Genomic DNA, 15,364 nt, shown 5'->3' on the forward strand with positions numbered 1-15,364 from the left:
TTGGTGTCCCCCCCACTTCCCCCAGAAGAAGAACCTAACTCTTTTTTTTTCCCTGGTCCTGGGGCTTGAACTCTGGACCTGGGCTCTGTCCATGAGCTTCTTTTTGCTCTACCACTTGAGCCACAGTGCCACTTCTGACATTTTCTAAGTCGTTTCTTGGAGATACAGGTCTCACAATCCTAAAATCTCAGCCCTCTGAGTAACTAAGATTACAGGTGCGAGCCCCAGCACCTGGCTGCAAATTTAACTCTTAAAAGAGACAGCCAGACAGCAAAGGGCTCTTGCTCCATCCCTGGTTTTGAATCTGGCTCTTTCTGACTCCATCTTGCTCTCTGTTGAAGGATAGAGCAGATCCTTCTTTTTGTTCAGAGTGGCAAATCCAGAAACAGCATTAGAAGCATCTGCCCGGTGCCAGTGGCTCCCATCTGCAATTCTAGCCACTTAGGAGGTGGAGATTTGAGGATCAAAGTTTGAAACCAGTCTAGGCAGACAAACCAAAGAGACTGTTAATTCCTATTAACCAGTAATAAGTAAATGGAGGTGTGGCACAAGTAGTAAAGTTGCCAGCCTTAATCAAAAAGCCAAAGGAGAGTGCCCATGCTCTGAGTTCAAGCCCCAGTGCCAGCAGAAAATGAAGAGGAGGAGGAAGGAGAAGGAGGAAGAAGAAAAGAATAGGAAGGAGGAAGGGAGGGAGGAAGGAAGGAATGAAGAGGCATTATAATCATTCTCCAGTGCAAGACCTTCATCTCACACAGATAGGTATACAAATGCCTAAAGGAAAGCAATCTATACCTTGGAGGGAATGGCCAGAGAGACTGTCCACTCCACCCCTTACATCTTGGCCTTGGAAGGGGCCCTTGTCCAGATCCTTCATTTTCTTGAGAGGCCAGGATAACTTACCAGCCACCTCGTTAGAGTGATTGACCATGCTATCCTGTTCTCCTCATGCCAGCAAGATCAATGTGGCAGGGACCGCAGGGGCAAGTGGAAATGACGTGCTCGACTCACGTGCAAGTCTAAAAGTGCTGTTTCTGGGTGATGTTTCTCCTCTGGCCTCTTGTCTCTCAAGGAGAAGAGTTGGGGGCTTAAGGGGGAGGGGGTGTCATAGTCCAGTCTCCTAGAGCCTTGAGAAAAGTTCCCTCACCATTTTGGGTGGTGGTCGGGTGGTAATGTCCAGATACTTACAGTTCCACGCTAGTACCTGCTCTGAGAGGTGAGATTTGTCCTTGGGAGGGAAACACTAACCCAGTTAATTTTTCATCATTGCAAGTACAAAGTCCAGGAGAGGTAGGATGGGGGTGAAGGTGAGCTGTGTTTCCCAGGGAATAGGTAGCCCCATCGGAGAGAAAGGAGGGGCCTTAGGCAGTACCTCCAAGGAAGACGGGGAGGGGACTGCTATGAGGGTTATTTTCCCACTAGCTCAACATCAACATGGGGTAACTGGAGAAAGGGCACTGGAACTGTTCTATCTTCATTATACACAGACAGAACATTGCTGTGCCCTGAGAGACAGGCTGTCTACAGGAAGGCCAGATCTCTGTCAACAGCCGTTGGTAGCACTGCACATAGCTACAAAGGTAGACTAGGCTCAAACATGGGGCTCATCGCTTCCAGGTGAGTCACCGGGAGAATAATCCTCAGCTCTCAGCGACCATAGAATGAAAATAACAATAAGCCTGCTTCTCAGCCTTGCTGGGTGAGATCAAATGATACAATGCTTGCAAAGAGCTTCTCACTGGGGCATAGTAGGCTCTCAAATACAAGGATGTTGGAAGTGGAGCTGTGGCTCAAAGTGGTACAGCGTTAGTGCCCAGGCCTTGAGTTCAAGCCCCATGACCAACAAAACAAAAACATGTTCTCAAAGACAGGGATGTGCTTGATGCAACCCACAGAGTACTCTGCAAGAGTTTCATGGACACAAGATAAATAAGTACATGGCTCTCCAAGACAGTTCCAGCCAGCCTCTTGTGGCTCAAGCCTATAATTCTGGCTACTCAGGAGGCTGAGATCTAAGGCTCATGGTTCCAAGGCAGCCAGAGCAGGAAATTCTGAGACTCTTATCCTCATTTAACCAGCAAAAAGCTGGAAGTAAAACTGTAGCTCAAGTGGTAAAGCTCTTTCCTTGAGCAAAATAGCGCAAGGAGCTAAGGCCCTGAGTTCAAGCCCCAGTACTGGCACCAAAACATAAACAAACAATAGTTCTAAGGGAATGAGGCACTGGTGACTCACTCCTGTAATGTCAGCCACTCAGTAGGCTAAGACATGCAGAATCAGGGTTCGAAGCTAGTCTAGGCAAGAAAATTCATTGGATTGTATCTCCAGCTAACCAGCAAAATGCCATGTTGGAGGCAAGGCTCGAGTGATAAAGTGTCAGCCATGAGCAAGGAAACTGAGTAAAAGTCCCAGACCTTAAATCCATAGTGACACATAGTGACACAAATACAGGAAAAGTTCCCAATGAAAAGAGCTACTATGTAAATCTTTATAGGTGAATAAAACAACTGTATACATTTTGAAAGAAATCATACAAATAAAACAAATACACACTCACCGACTTCCTATTCAGCCATCCAAAGGGCTGGCTGTGTTTGTTTGTTTTTTAATAGAAAATAACAAGTATTGGAAAGAATCTAAAGAAATCAAACCATTGTTCCCCCATTGCTGGGAGAAAAGCAAATGGCACTGTCTCTGTAGAAATCAAACATTAAACACAGAGTTAGTTGCCATCGGGCTGAGCAATTCTCCTTGTGAGTATCTGTACAGAAGAAATGAAAGCCAGGGCCCAGGTACATGCCACGCCCGTGTTCATCGCAGCATTGCTCAGTAGCCAAACGTGCAAATCACTCAAAAATGTCCACCAACAGAGGAGTGGATAAGCAAAATGTAACATATCCATTTAGTGGAATATTATGTAGCCTAAAAAAAGAAATGAAATTTTGACTCATGCAATTACGTTGCTACACCTGGAAAACACAATTTGAAGTGTGATGAGACAGTCACAGGAAGGCCGGTACAGTGTAATTCCACTGACTGAGGTCCCTGGAGCAGTCAGCTTTATAGAGCCAGAAGGCAGATGTTAGTAGCCAGGAGCTACAGTGAGGGACAATGGGAATTGCTAGTTAAGAGTACAGAGTTTCAGGTGAGAAGAGGAAAAAAACATTCTGGAAGTGGGTGGCGCCATAGAGCTGCACACTTAAAAGGGTCAAAGTGGTACCCGGATACGGGTGGCTCACACCTATAATCCTAGCTACTCAGGAGGCTGAGATCTAACGGTTTGAAGCGAGTCCGGGCAGGAAATTATCCCCAGCTAACTGCTGAAAGGCCAGCAGTGGAGCTGTGACTCAAATGGTAGAAAACCAGCCTTGAGTTTAAAAGCCAGAGTTCAAGCCCTAGTACCAGAACAAAAAAGAAAGAGAGGGGTGAGAAGGGAGGGAGGGAGGGAGGGAGGGAGGGAGGACTAGAATGGTGATTTTTCAGAGACTGGGAAAGAATAAGCATTGGTGTTTTTGTGTAGTGTTTTGTTTGCGGGTACTTTACCACTTAAGCTTTGCCCCTACCCCTCAGGGTAGTGTTTCATAGGGGTGGAATTCTAGTTATGAAGAAAGTTCTAGAAATGGATGAGGGTGGTCAGAGAAGAAAATATGAATGTATTTAATGCCACCAAACCCTGCATTTGAAAAAATGAGTAGTGTGGTATGTTTTGTTGCATGTATTGGACCCTAGTTGTTTAAAAACTAAATTCCCAGCACTGAATGCAGTAGAAAATAAAGTTATAACTCAATTAAAAAATAGATTTTAAGGAGAGAAAGCAATGTGTGGTATAAAAACAGAGTTGGGAGTCTGGGATGTAGATTGTAGTCTAGAGGAGACAATGCCTATACTTTCTAATCAAGAACAACACTGAATGTGTGTGTGTGTGTGTGTGTGTGAGAGAGAGAGAGAGACAGAGAGACAGAGAGACAGAGAGAGAGACAAAGAGGGGGAGAGACAGAGACAGAGACAGAGAGACAGAGAGAGAGGAGTCCTGAATTCCCTGAATCACATGTACATCTAGAAATCTCTGTTCCTTATGACACTCCCAAAAGGATATACAAACTAGCCAAAAGGAGACACTAGCTTTAAGGTGACTGTTTTTGGTTAATGCTATTGTAAAAGTAAAATGTTTTCATTGTAGAAAAATGTTAAAAAAAAAAAAACACAACTTCAGTGTTTTTTCTTGGCTAATAAAAGGTAGCTGTAATAGAATAGAAAAACAAAACAAAACACCAAAACAGGGCTGCATACCTTGGAAACTGTGCTGAGTGAAAGAACCAGTCACAGGAGACCACACACTGCACATTCTGCAGGATTCATGTCTATGAAATGTCCTGAATAAGCCAACCTTTACAGAAAGAAAGTAGATGGATGAGCTGGGAACGTAGTAGAGCGCTCACCTTGCATTCATGAAGCCCTGGGTTCGATTCCTCAGTACCACATACAGAGAAAAACCTGGAAGTGGTGCTGTGGCTCAAGTGGTAGAGCGCTAGCCTTGAGCAAATAAAACTCAGGGACAGTGCCCAGGCCCTGAGTTCAAGCCCCAGGACTGGCAAAAGAAGAAGAAGAAAGTCTAGATGGATGGTTGCTGAGGGCTGGGGGTTTGAGGATGGTAAGTGACTTCTAAAATGGGTACTGTGTTTTTTTTTTCTGGGGTGATGACAATTGGCAGTGGTAATCGTACCACTCTGAATATACTAAATATAACTGGATTGTACTGTGCGTGTGTGTCTGTGTGTTGTGCGTGTGCGCACGCGCTAGTACAAGGGCCTCAACTCAGGGCTTCCCACTCTTCCTTAGCTTTTTCACTCAAGGCTGATGCTCTATCATTGAACCCCAGCTCCTCTTCTGGCATTTTGGTGGTTAACTGGAGATGAGAGTTACATGGACTTTTCTGTCATCCAGGCTGGCTTAGAACCGCGTTGCTCAGAGCTCAGCCTCCTGAGTAGCTAGGATGACAAGTGTGAGCCACTGAAACTCGGCTTTAACGGGATTTTTTTGTTTTTTTTAAATACTAGCGAAGTCTGGTTCTATGGAGATCTTCTGAGTGCTAGACCCTGTTTATACTGGTTTAGTTTTTCATAACTATGCTATCACCCCCTCTTTCTGAAAAGGAAACTGAGGCAGGGCCAGGTGATGTCAACTGAGTGGTCATGCTGTGATGAGAATCCTGGAAATCACGCGGCAAGGCTAGTCCTTGCTCTTAACCACAGTTAAGACCAACAACCATCATCCTACAGTCACTTGCTTTCTTGTTGAACACATGACAGGCATCTTTCTGTCAATTAGATATGCACTATGGTGTGTGTGTGTGTGTGTGTGTGTGTGTGTGTGTGTGTGTCCACACATGCTCACCAGTACTGGGGCTTGACCACTATCCCTGAACATTTTTGCTCAAGGCTGGCACTCTACTGCTTGAGCCACAGCTCTACGTCTGGCTTTTTGGTGGTTGACTGGAGAGAAGAGCCTCCTGCCCGGGCTGGCTTCCAACCTCCATCTTCAGATCTCAGCCTTCTGCGTAGCTAGGATGACAGGCCTAAGCCACAGGCGCCTGCCTGTGACGTTTTGTTTCGTACTGATACCAACACAGGAAAAGAGCAAGTCTCCCTTGCCCCACCATCTCAAAGAGATTGATGCCCCCAGAAACCAGTTCTTGCCTCTTTCCTTTGCCTTCCTTTCCCTGGGTGATCATATGCACCCCTAAGAGTATTGCCTAACCCTTATAAACTGACTTCAAAAATGCACGTTTTTCAGCCCAAACTTCTCTCCAAAGCTCTGATCTCAGATATTCATCTGTCCCCTAGACTTCCCCCTCTGGGGGTCCCCCAGTCATCTCCAAGTCGGCATTGAGAGCTGAACTCATTGGGCTTCCTTCCCAAGCCCCCTCTCTCTATCCAGAGGAATCCCCCAATCCTGTACCATGCACTCCTACACCCAGCCCTCGTGTAATCCAGGCCCCCGGCACTGCTCACCACCAATGAGTACAACAGTTTTCCAATTGTCTCCATTCTCTGCTTGCTGCCAGAGTGAGCATTTGAAAGCACAAATCTAGTTTACATCTCTTCTCCTTTATTTAAAAAAAAAAAAAGTTTTCAGTGATTTGCAACTATCTCCAGTTGGTGCTGTCCAACAGAAATAGAATGAGGAGGCCATCTTGGAGCCTGTGGAGGCCTCATGGGAACAGGACTTCAAAAAGGCAAAATGTCTGGAAGGCTGTGGTGCAAGGCCATTTCTGCTGGCTATAAGCGCAGTCTCCGGAACCAAAGGGAGCACGCGGCTCTCCTTAAAATTGAAGGTGTCTATGCCTGAGGTGATACCGATTTCTACTTGGGCAAGTGATGTGCTTATGTATACAAAGCAAAAAATAACACAGTGACTCCTGGCGGCAAACCTAACAAAACCAGAGTAATTTGGGGAAAGGTAACTTGTGCTCATGGAAACAGGGTCCCTGCCAAATTCCGAAGCAACCTTCCTGCTAAGGCCATTGGACACAGAATCCGTGTGATGCTGTACCCCTCCCGAATTTAAACTAATGGAAATTAAATAAAGTAAATCTGTGCTTTTGTAAAAAAAAAAAAAAAAAAAAAAAAAGAAAGGAAGGAAGGGAGGGAGGGAGGGAGGGAGGGAGAGAGAGGGAGAGAGAGAAAGCAAGAAAGCAAGAAAGAAAGCAAGAAAGAAAGAAAGAAAGAAAGAAAGAAAGAAAGAAAGAAAGAAAGAAAGAAAGAAAGATAGGAAATATAATGAGGAGGTGGTGTTGTAGCCCAAGTGGTAGAGCGCTAGCCTTGAGCTGAAGAGCTCACGGACAGCACCCAGGCCCAGAGTTCAAGCCCCTCGACCGACCAAAAAACAAACCCATAATGAGAGTGATAGGTATGATTTAAAGTTTTTCTTCAGGCTATGTTAGAAACAAGGAAGGAAAGAACAGATGATATGTATTTTGAGCATGTATATTTTTGACAAGCGATGGTAGCTCATACCTGTACTCCTAGTCAAGAGGTTGAGATCTGATATAGTTCAAAGCCATCCCGGGCAGGAAAGTCCATGAGACTCTTATCTCCAGTGAACTACCAAAAACAAAACAAAACCAGAAATGGAACTACAGCTCAAAGTGGTAGAGCACAAAAGCTTAGGGGCCGTGTCCAGGCCCTGAGTTCGAGCCCTAGGATCGGCACCAAAACCAAACCAAAACAATGTATACTTTTTAACTCTACTTATAGACAATTTTGTCATTTCAACATGTAATAAATATAAAAATTATCTCTATCGTGCCAGTATTGGGGTTTTAAATCAGGGCCTAGCCAATATCCCTTAGGTTTCCCACTCAAGGCTGCCACTCTACCACTTGAGCCACAGCTCCACTTCCAGCCTTTTGCTGGTTAATTGGAGATACGCTTCTCATTGACTTTCCTGCCTAGGCTAGCTTTGAACTGTGTTTCTCAGATTCCAGCTTCCTGAGTAACTAGGATTACAGGCCTGAGCCACTGGCACCTGGCTAAAAATCTCTACCCAATGTGAGTTTTTTGCACGCAATCTTTGCAATGTATGCTATACATTTCAAGTGTTCATTAGCCACATATGCTAGTGTCCACCATGTTGGACAGCCCAGATTAGAGAATGGAGTCCACAGCCCATCGTAAAAGCACAGGGCAATGGGCTTGGCCTGTCTCGCCTCTCTAATCTGTCGTGCTATGATCCATATTACAAATCCACAGTCCAGGCAAATCCGAAACATTCTTTGCTCATTACACTCTGCCTTTCGAGACCACTGTGTGTGTGTGTGTGTGTGTGTGTGTGTGTGTGTGTGTGTTGATTAATTAGAGATAACAGTCTCACAGACGTTTCTGCCCGGGCTGGCTAGCAGCCTCAGACCTCAGATCTCAGCCTCCTGAGTAGCTGGAATTACAGGCGTGAGCCGCGTGTGCCCCCAGTGCCTGGCTCTTGAAATCTTTTTTAAACTTGATCCTGCAGCGGCCCTGCTTCTGGCGGAACACTGTGTGCTTTCCAGATTCTTCTAGCTTGGACCCAATTGCATGGGTAGAGACATTCCTCTGGTGTTTGAGAATCCCCTAAACTAGATACAAATGCGAGACTACCTCAACTCCTTGTCAGTTTTAATCAACAGCTGAAGGGATCCCAGCAAGACCACCCAGGAGGCCCAGATGACAGGAGGAAAGGAAGTCTGACATCTACCAGGATCTAGAGCCACACATTGGGCCATTACCTGAGCAGCCATTGTGAACACATGCAGGGTGCTTCCTGGAAGAAATACCATCAGAGAGCAGCAGGACCTCCCTGCCCTGGGGAGGGGGGGGAGGGGGTGCATTGCCACTTCATTCAGGAACCAGAAGCCAGCTGCTCTCTTCCCACTTACTCCAGGAAGCAGAGCAGGAGCTCATTTATCTACCTAATGGCTGTGCTACCGTGTCCGGCGCAGCACCTGGCACCAAGCAGCCTCTCAGAAGGTTTGAATGAATGAGAAAACAAATGCAGGCTTGCTCACAAAGGAACACTTCCTTCCCCTTCAAGCTCAGCTGGTAGAGTTGAGCTCCCAGACAGCATGCAACCCCTCTTCTTATAGGGGACTCCTCTGCCCATCTCAGATTTCCCAAGTGAGGCCGTGTTACCCTAACGTAATGTCCAGAACATGCAATTATGCGCTCCCCTCAAACTCAAACCCCACTTTCTATGGATATGTATAGCATCTTCACTAAGTGTATTGGGGGAGGGGGGCACACCAGGACTTGGGTCAGAATTCAAGGCTTCCCACTCTCCTTATTGTTTTTGCCCAAGGCTGATGCCCTACCACTTCAGCCACTTCTCCACTTCCAGCTTTTTGCTGTTCATTGGAGGTAAGACTCTCATGGAATTTTCTTCTTGGGCTGCCTCCACACCTTGATCCTCAGCTCTCAGCCTGCTGAGTAGCTAGGATTACATTTATGAGCCACCAGCAATGGGCTTAAGTGTATTTGTGTGTATGTGTGTGTATGCTGGTTCTGGGGCTTGAACTCAGGTCGTGGGTGCTGTCTCTGAGCTTCTTTTACTCAAGGCTGGCATTCTACTAGAGCCACAGCTCTACTTTGTGCTTCTTTGGTGATCAATGAAAGATAAGAGTCTCCCGGATGTTCCTGCCTGGGCTGGCTTCAAACCACCACCCTCAGTTCTCAGCCTCCTGAGTAACTAGGATTCCAGGCATGACCCACCAGCGATGGGTTTAAATATACTTTTAAAGCAGATCTAAGACAGGTTTTTGGTAGGAATGCATTCATCTTCATGGAGCCACTTCAGGAAATCTTTAAAAAAGAAAAAAAAATCTTTGGGAAATCACATCCTCTCTGAAGTTAGGGGTTCCAGGGGAAGCACGCCAGCTATTTGCTTCAGGGTTGGATGCGGATCCTTCTGTGGGAGCCGTTTTTTCATAAAAAGTTGGTTAGCAGCAGGGGAGGGGCCTGGCCAGATGTGGAAAGTCTAAGCACATATATTAATTATGAACGGGAACAGCATGTTTTCATTTTTATTTCAAACTAGGACGAAGAAAGGTTGCTGAACCCACACACGGTCTCTCATTCTCTCTCTCTGTCTCTCTGTCTCTGTCTCTCTCTCTTTCTTTCTCTCCCCCTCTCTCTTTCTCTCTGGCCCTGTCTCTTGTGCTCCCGTGGGCTCAGATGGCTCAGATGGTGCCCTTAATCCAACACAGTACTGCTTGGATCTAATTCCCTTCTGAGTGCTAGCAGGCATGGGCTGGGTTCCCATTGAGTGCAGGCCCCGGGGCAGACTGGGTGACTAGGAGAGAGAGCAAAGAGGCACAGGCCAAGGGCAAAGCCTTTCCCTCCTCCTGCTTGTCTCCTGGCCCAAAGGGAAAAGATTGAGCGTTGTTGCATAAACCCTGGGTTTTGCAATCAGAATCTCTAGAAGGAAGCTATTTTGAGTTCCGCACACATGGATAGGTGGTGCTTTTCAGGGTTAGAATTGTTCCTGCTGGAATTTTCATCTGAGGGAGGCCTGGCTTCCCAGGCTATCGAGGGCCTGTCTGATGGAGCACAAAGATGAGTCACAGACACAGTGAGCAGGGCCTCGCCAAGCTTCAGCCCCTGGGTCGAGAGGGGGCGAAATGTAAAAGGAGGCCTGTGGCCATGTGTCCTGGGTGTCTCGTTCTAGAGCCCTAGGCAGGCACTGTGTGTGACATCCAGTGAATATTTTGTTGGGACCAAATGTGCTGATCCAGGGAGTCAGGGACTAAGGGTTCTTTGGGGGCTCCAGGAATTCTGTTGAGGCCCTATGTCTGAGTCCTTTCAAATATACCTCACTTTCCATGGCTAGTGGTTGATCTCCTTCTGGTTTGGGGAGTGCATCACAGAGACTTTGTGAGAGCTGGCTTCTTCCACAATTAGGTCAAACAAACAAAAAAGGGGGGGGGGGTGCTGGGAATATGGCCTAGTGGCAAGAGTGCTTGCCTTGTATACATGAAGCCCTGGGTTCAGTTTCCCAGCACCACATATATAGAAAATGGCCAGAAGTGGCGCTGTGGCTCAAGTGGCAGAGTGCTAGCCTTGAGCAAAAAGAAGCCAGGGACAGTGCTCAGGCCCTGAGTCCAAGGCCCAGGACTGGCAAAAAAAAAAAAAAAAAAGGCATGGGGTGGGGCGGGGCAGGGAGGAGAGGAAAGAGGAGGGGAGAGGACAGAGGGAGAGGGGAGAAAAGCAGAGGGGAGGGAAGAGGGTTCCACATAGAGCCAGAGGAAGCCAGCCCATAGCAACCAAGACCAAGTGCTTTTTTTTTCTTTTGCCAGTCCTGGGGCCTGGGCACTGTCCCTGGCTTCTTTTGTTCAAGGCTAGCACTCTACCACTTGAGCCACAGAGTCACCTCTGGCTTTTCCTGTTTATGTGATTCTGAGGAATTGAACCCAGGGCTTCATGCATGCTAGGCAAGCACTCTACCGCTAAGCCACCTTCCCAGCCTGGCCAAGTACTTTCAGCATTACCTTTCTTCTCCCGCTATCTCAATCAATGGCCTCCTCCACAGCCCTATCATTGCGTTCAGACTGCCTGTGCAGGACACTGAGCTGAGCCACGTGTGTCTTCATTTATATGGCAGCTCCATGATCCCTTCTCGTGGGAGCTTCCTGTGAAGATTCTCACTCTAGAACTGAAGGAATTCAATGAAAGCCACAGGTGTGGCTCCTGGCCCTTATTCTGATGGGAGCAGAGATTGCATGGTTCGTGTCTTTGTGTATCCTCAAGAAGGTCGTGGGAAGAGAGCGATGTCGTAGGAAGGCCTTTCTGTCGCTAGACACAGGTGCTTCTGCCTTTCCCTCTGCGGGACTCATTGGATCTGTGGCCAGGGACCAAGTCTTCCCCAGGATGCCAAAGAAAAGACGCCTTGGGTTTTTACCATCATGAGTCTCACATAGGCTGAGACATAGCTCAGTCATTACAAAGGCACAAGGCCCTGAGTTAGATCGTGAGCACCACAAAATAATACATCCATAAAATAAAAACCTCTGTTTTGTGTTCATTTTTTTCTTTTTACAGGTTGAGACACGATTCTAGGGTGAACTGATAGCCCCATCTCTGGGTGGTGCTTGTTGCAAATTACTTACACATGAGTAATACAGCCATGTTTGTGCAGAGTTTATTTAGATAAGGCAAACAACCTCAGCCTCATGGGAGGGGCTGCTGAGCCCTGAAGAGCCAACTCTGGTTTCTGGGCCTACTCAGGAGGGCAGACGTGGAGGCCTCTGGGAAGCCAGCCTGCCTGGGCCGCAGACACCTCTGGGTCTCAGGACATGAGGAAACTCCTTAGAAGGAGCAGGGGACAGAGGACAAGGAAGCGGGGCCTAGGCCCAGAGTGCAGCCCTGCCATTCTTTAGCACCATGATTCCCCTGAGCACTAACTTCCCTTTTTGGGGGCTGGGGTAACAGCCACCTCCCTGGGCAGAAAGGTTATAGAGATTGGAAGCGGGTATGTGAGGAAAAGCACTCTGTAAGCTGCAGTGGACGAGGCATGGGTTAGTTATTCATTACAATCTGGGTGAAGGCTATGTTCTTAGGTCACACACCAGTGCTCCAGAACCACAGCCTTAATGCTCTCAGGAGAAGCACGCATGCACGCTCTGAGAAGCATCAGCCATGCTGGATACTGGACATGACCCAGAGGTGCAGCAGGAGCCAGGTGAGTTCCGGGCAATGTGGGGGTCCTGTGCAGGTAACATGGGCTTCGTGGCAGGGAGAGACTGCAAGTCAACAAAGCTGAACTATTTAGGTAAGTACAAAAGGTAAGCTGTAGGGCTGGGAATGTGGCCTAATGGTAGAGTGCTTACCTCATATACATGAAGCCGGGGATTTGATTCCTCAACTCCACATATATATAAAAAGCCCGAAGTGGCGCTGTGGCTCAAGAGGTAGAGAGCTAGCCTTGAGCAAAAAGAAGCCAGGGATAGTGCTCAGACCCTGAGTTCAAGCCCCAGGACTGGGCAAAAAAAAAAAAAAAATTAAGCTGTAATAAAATATGGGCTCTGTATCACTTGTGCAAAATCTACAAACCTGCAAGACACAGTATTTACATGGTAACACATAGTTATGCCATGTGAATGGGAAACAATCAAGCTTCTAGAATAAATCTTAGGAGAATATCTTTATAACTTTGATGGTGTGTATGTGTGTGTGCGCACGTGTGTGCTGGAACTCGGGATGGAGCTCAAGGTCATCCCTTCTTGTTTGGTGTTTTCACTTAGTACTCTACCACTTGAGCCACAGCTCCACTAGGACTTTTTGGTGGCTAGAGATAAGAGTCTCACAGACGTTCCTGCCCAGGCTGGCTTCGAACTGCAATTCCTGGATCTCAGCCTCCGAAGAGTTAGGAATACAGGTGTGAGCCATGAGAGCCTGACACTTTCTGTTCGTAGATGGTTGGTTTTTGGTTTAATAGTCTCCAAATTTGGCCCCCGGCCAGCCTTGAATAAGGCCCTGAAGGCTCCGCTTTTTGCAAGTGGATTTTCCACAGAACCTAGGAGCCAAGGCTGGGAGAGATCATTCCAGGGGCAGAGAGAACGTGGGCTGAGCCCACTCGTGCTCAGAAGGCAGTGGGAGGGGTGTGGCTGGAGCACAGGGTCACATCTGGAGAAAGACCAATGCTGGCCCTGATAGAAAACGCTAGACTTGGGTCTAGAAGACTCGGTTCCGATTCTAACTCTGCCACCAATCAGTCTGATGACTTTGGGGATAATCAATTAACTTCCTTTATACTAGCTCTCCTTTAAAAAAAAAAATACCGTTACTGAGGCTTGAACTTGGGGTCTGGACACTGCCCCTTAGCCTTTTTACTCAAGACTGATACTCTGCTCCTTGAGCTACAACTCCACTTGTGGCTTTTTGGTAGTGAATTGGAGTTAAGAGTGTCACAGACTATCCTGTCCGGTTTGGCTTTGAACCATGATGCTACTATCTCAGCCTTCTAAGTAGCTAGGCTACAGGTGGCAGCCACCGGTGCCCAGCCAATTTCTCCTTTTGCGGACTAAGAATTGCTCTACTCATGTATGTCAGCTGCCCAACAGCGGTTGATGTATTTCTGGAAGCCATACTCCAGGAACCTGAGGGCCTAGCATTCTAGTTACTTTAGGGGATGCAAGCCCTAATCATGGCATAGATCATAGAAAATCTGCAAGATCTGCCTGAGATTTTATTTAGGGATAGGCAGAAGGCAAACAAGCTGAAGAGACAGAAAAAGAAGAGTTGGCCACTGTGTGCAGGTTGAGTCCGACAGGAACTATCCAGTGCTTCATCTGTGTCACACACAGAGGGCCATGATAGATGGAACTCTTGCTCCCCTGGACTGGAGAGAGGCTGCTTCCCAGGCTGGCCTGGCCTGGCTCCAAACCAAGAGAAGTGCCTCCCCACCCACCCTTCCCCACCCCAGCCAAGGAGGCCAGAGGCTGACAGGGAAGGAAATTAAAAAAAAAAAAAAAGCCCTGCATAATATTGCTTCAGCCTCTGGAATTTGCACTTGCCCCACTTCAGCCTGCCTGGAATTCCAGCTCAACCATAGGAAGCGAGGCCGGCAGGCCTCCCGGCTTCCGAGTGAGCGGGTGTCAGAGGCTGGGACCTCACTTCCTTGCCTGCTCCAACCTGCGTGCGCCTTGCCTTGTGGTTGTCCTTGGGGTGAGAGGAGGAGGCAGCAGCCTGGGCCTGTGAGAGCCTGGGCCCTAGGGGTGGGGGGGCAGGGGAGGGAGGGCTGGTTCTTCCCAGCTTGGCAGAGCCAAAGCCTGCACCTTCACTTGGGTTAGAGGTGCTAGGAGACCGGGAAGGAGATGTTCTGAGTTTAGCGTCAAGGAAAGGAGAAGAAGAGAGGAAAGGACCGGTCTCCAGTGGTTCACGCCTGCCATTCTAGCTGCGAGGCCAGTCCGAGAGACTTACATTCCAAATAACCAGCAAAAGATCTGGAAGTGAAGGTATGGCTCAAGTGGCAGCATTGAGTACAAAAGCCAAATGAAAGCACCGGGTCCTGAGTTCAACACCCACCCCACCCCACCCCCACCCAGCTTACAGATTGTCTTGCCTAGAATCCTAGCTACTCAAGAGGCTGAAATCTGAGGGTCAAGGTTCAAAGCCAGCCTGGGCAGAAAAGCCTTCAAGACTCTTATATATCTAATTAACTACCCAAAAAAGCCAGCCGTGGAGCTATGGTTCAAGTGGTAAAGTATTTGCCTTGAGCACAAAAGCTCAGAATCAGCACTCAGACCTTGAGTTCAGGCCCCTGAATTGGCACCAAAAATTTAAAAAACACAATGCTGACTGTAGTGTGATAGTGTTAGTGACAAGGATAGGCACTAGCCAGACTCCTGTCTACCGTGGATGAGCTGTGTGCCCATCAAAGACTTACTGGGCACTGGCGCTATTGGCTCCCACCTGTCATCCTAGCTACTCAGGAGGCTGAGAACTCAGGATCACAGTTCAAAGCCAGCCCCACGTGGGAAAGTCTGTGAAACTATTGTCTCCAGATAACTATGAAAAAAGCTAAAGTAGTGCTGTGGCTCAAGTGGTAGAGCACTAGCCTTGAGCAGAAAAAGCTCAGGGACAGTGCTCAGGCCCTGAATTCAAGCCCTAGGACCAGCATGCACACACACATGGGTGTACGTACACACACACACACACACACACACACACACAACTTGATTAGCTTCTGTGAATCTTGGTTTCCTCCCCCTGAAGGCAAAAACAATAATAATACCTCAGCACCGTCCGGGGAGAGATGCCATGTGTCCGTGATTTCTTCTAACTGCTCTCGCAACAACTTAGGGAAGGGACGGGAAGAAACTGCAGCTAGCTCGTGGAGAGGGAGG

General features: G+C 47.7%; 1 pseudogene; it reads left to right on the top strand.

Moving 5' to 3' along the window:
- The first annotated feature begins 6,202 nt into the window (after positions 1-6,202).
- On the top strand, positions 6,203-6,598 carry LOC125341160 (annotated as a pseudogene).
- The last annotated feature ends 8,766 nt before the right edge of the window (positions 6,599-15,364 follow it).

This window comes from Perognathus longimembris, chromosome 23 (genome assembly GCF_023159225.1).
Source record: "Perognathus longimembris pacificus isolate PPM17 chromosome 23, ASM2315922v1, whole genome shotgun sequence".
Taxonomy (NCBI): Eukaryota; Metazoa; Chordata; class Mammalia; order Rodentia; family Heteromyidae; genus Perognathus; species Perognathus longimembris.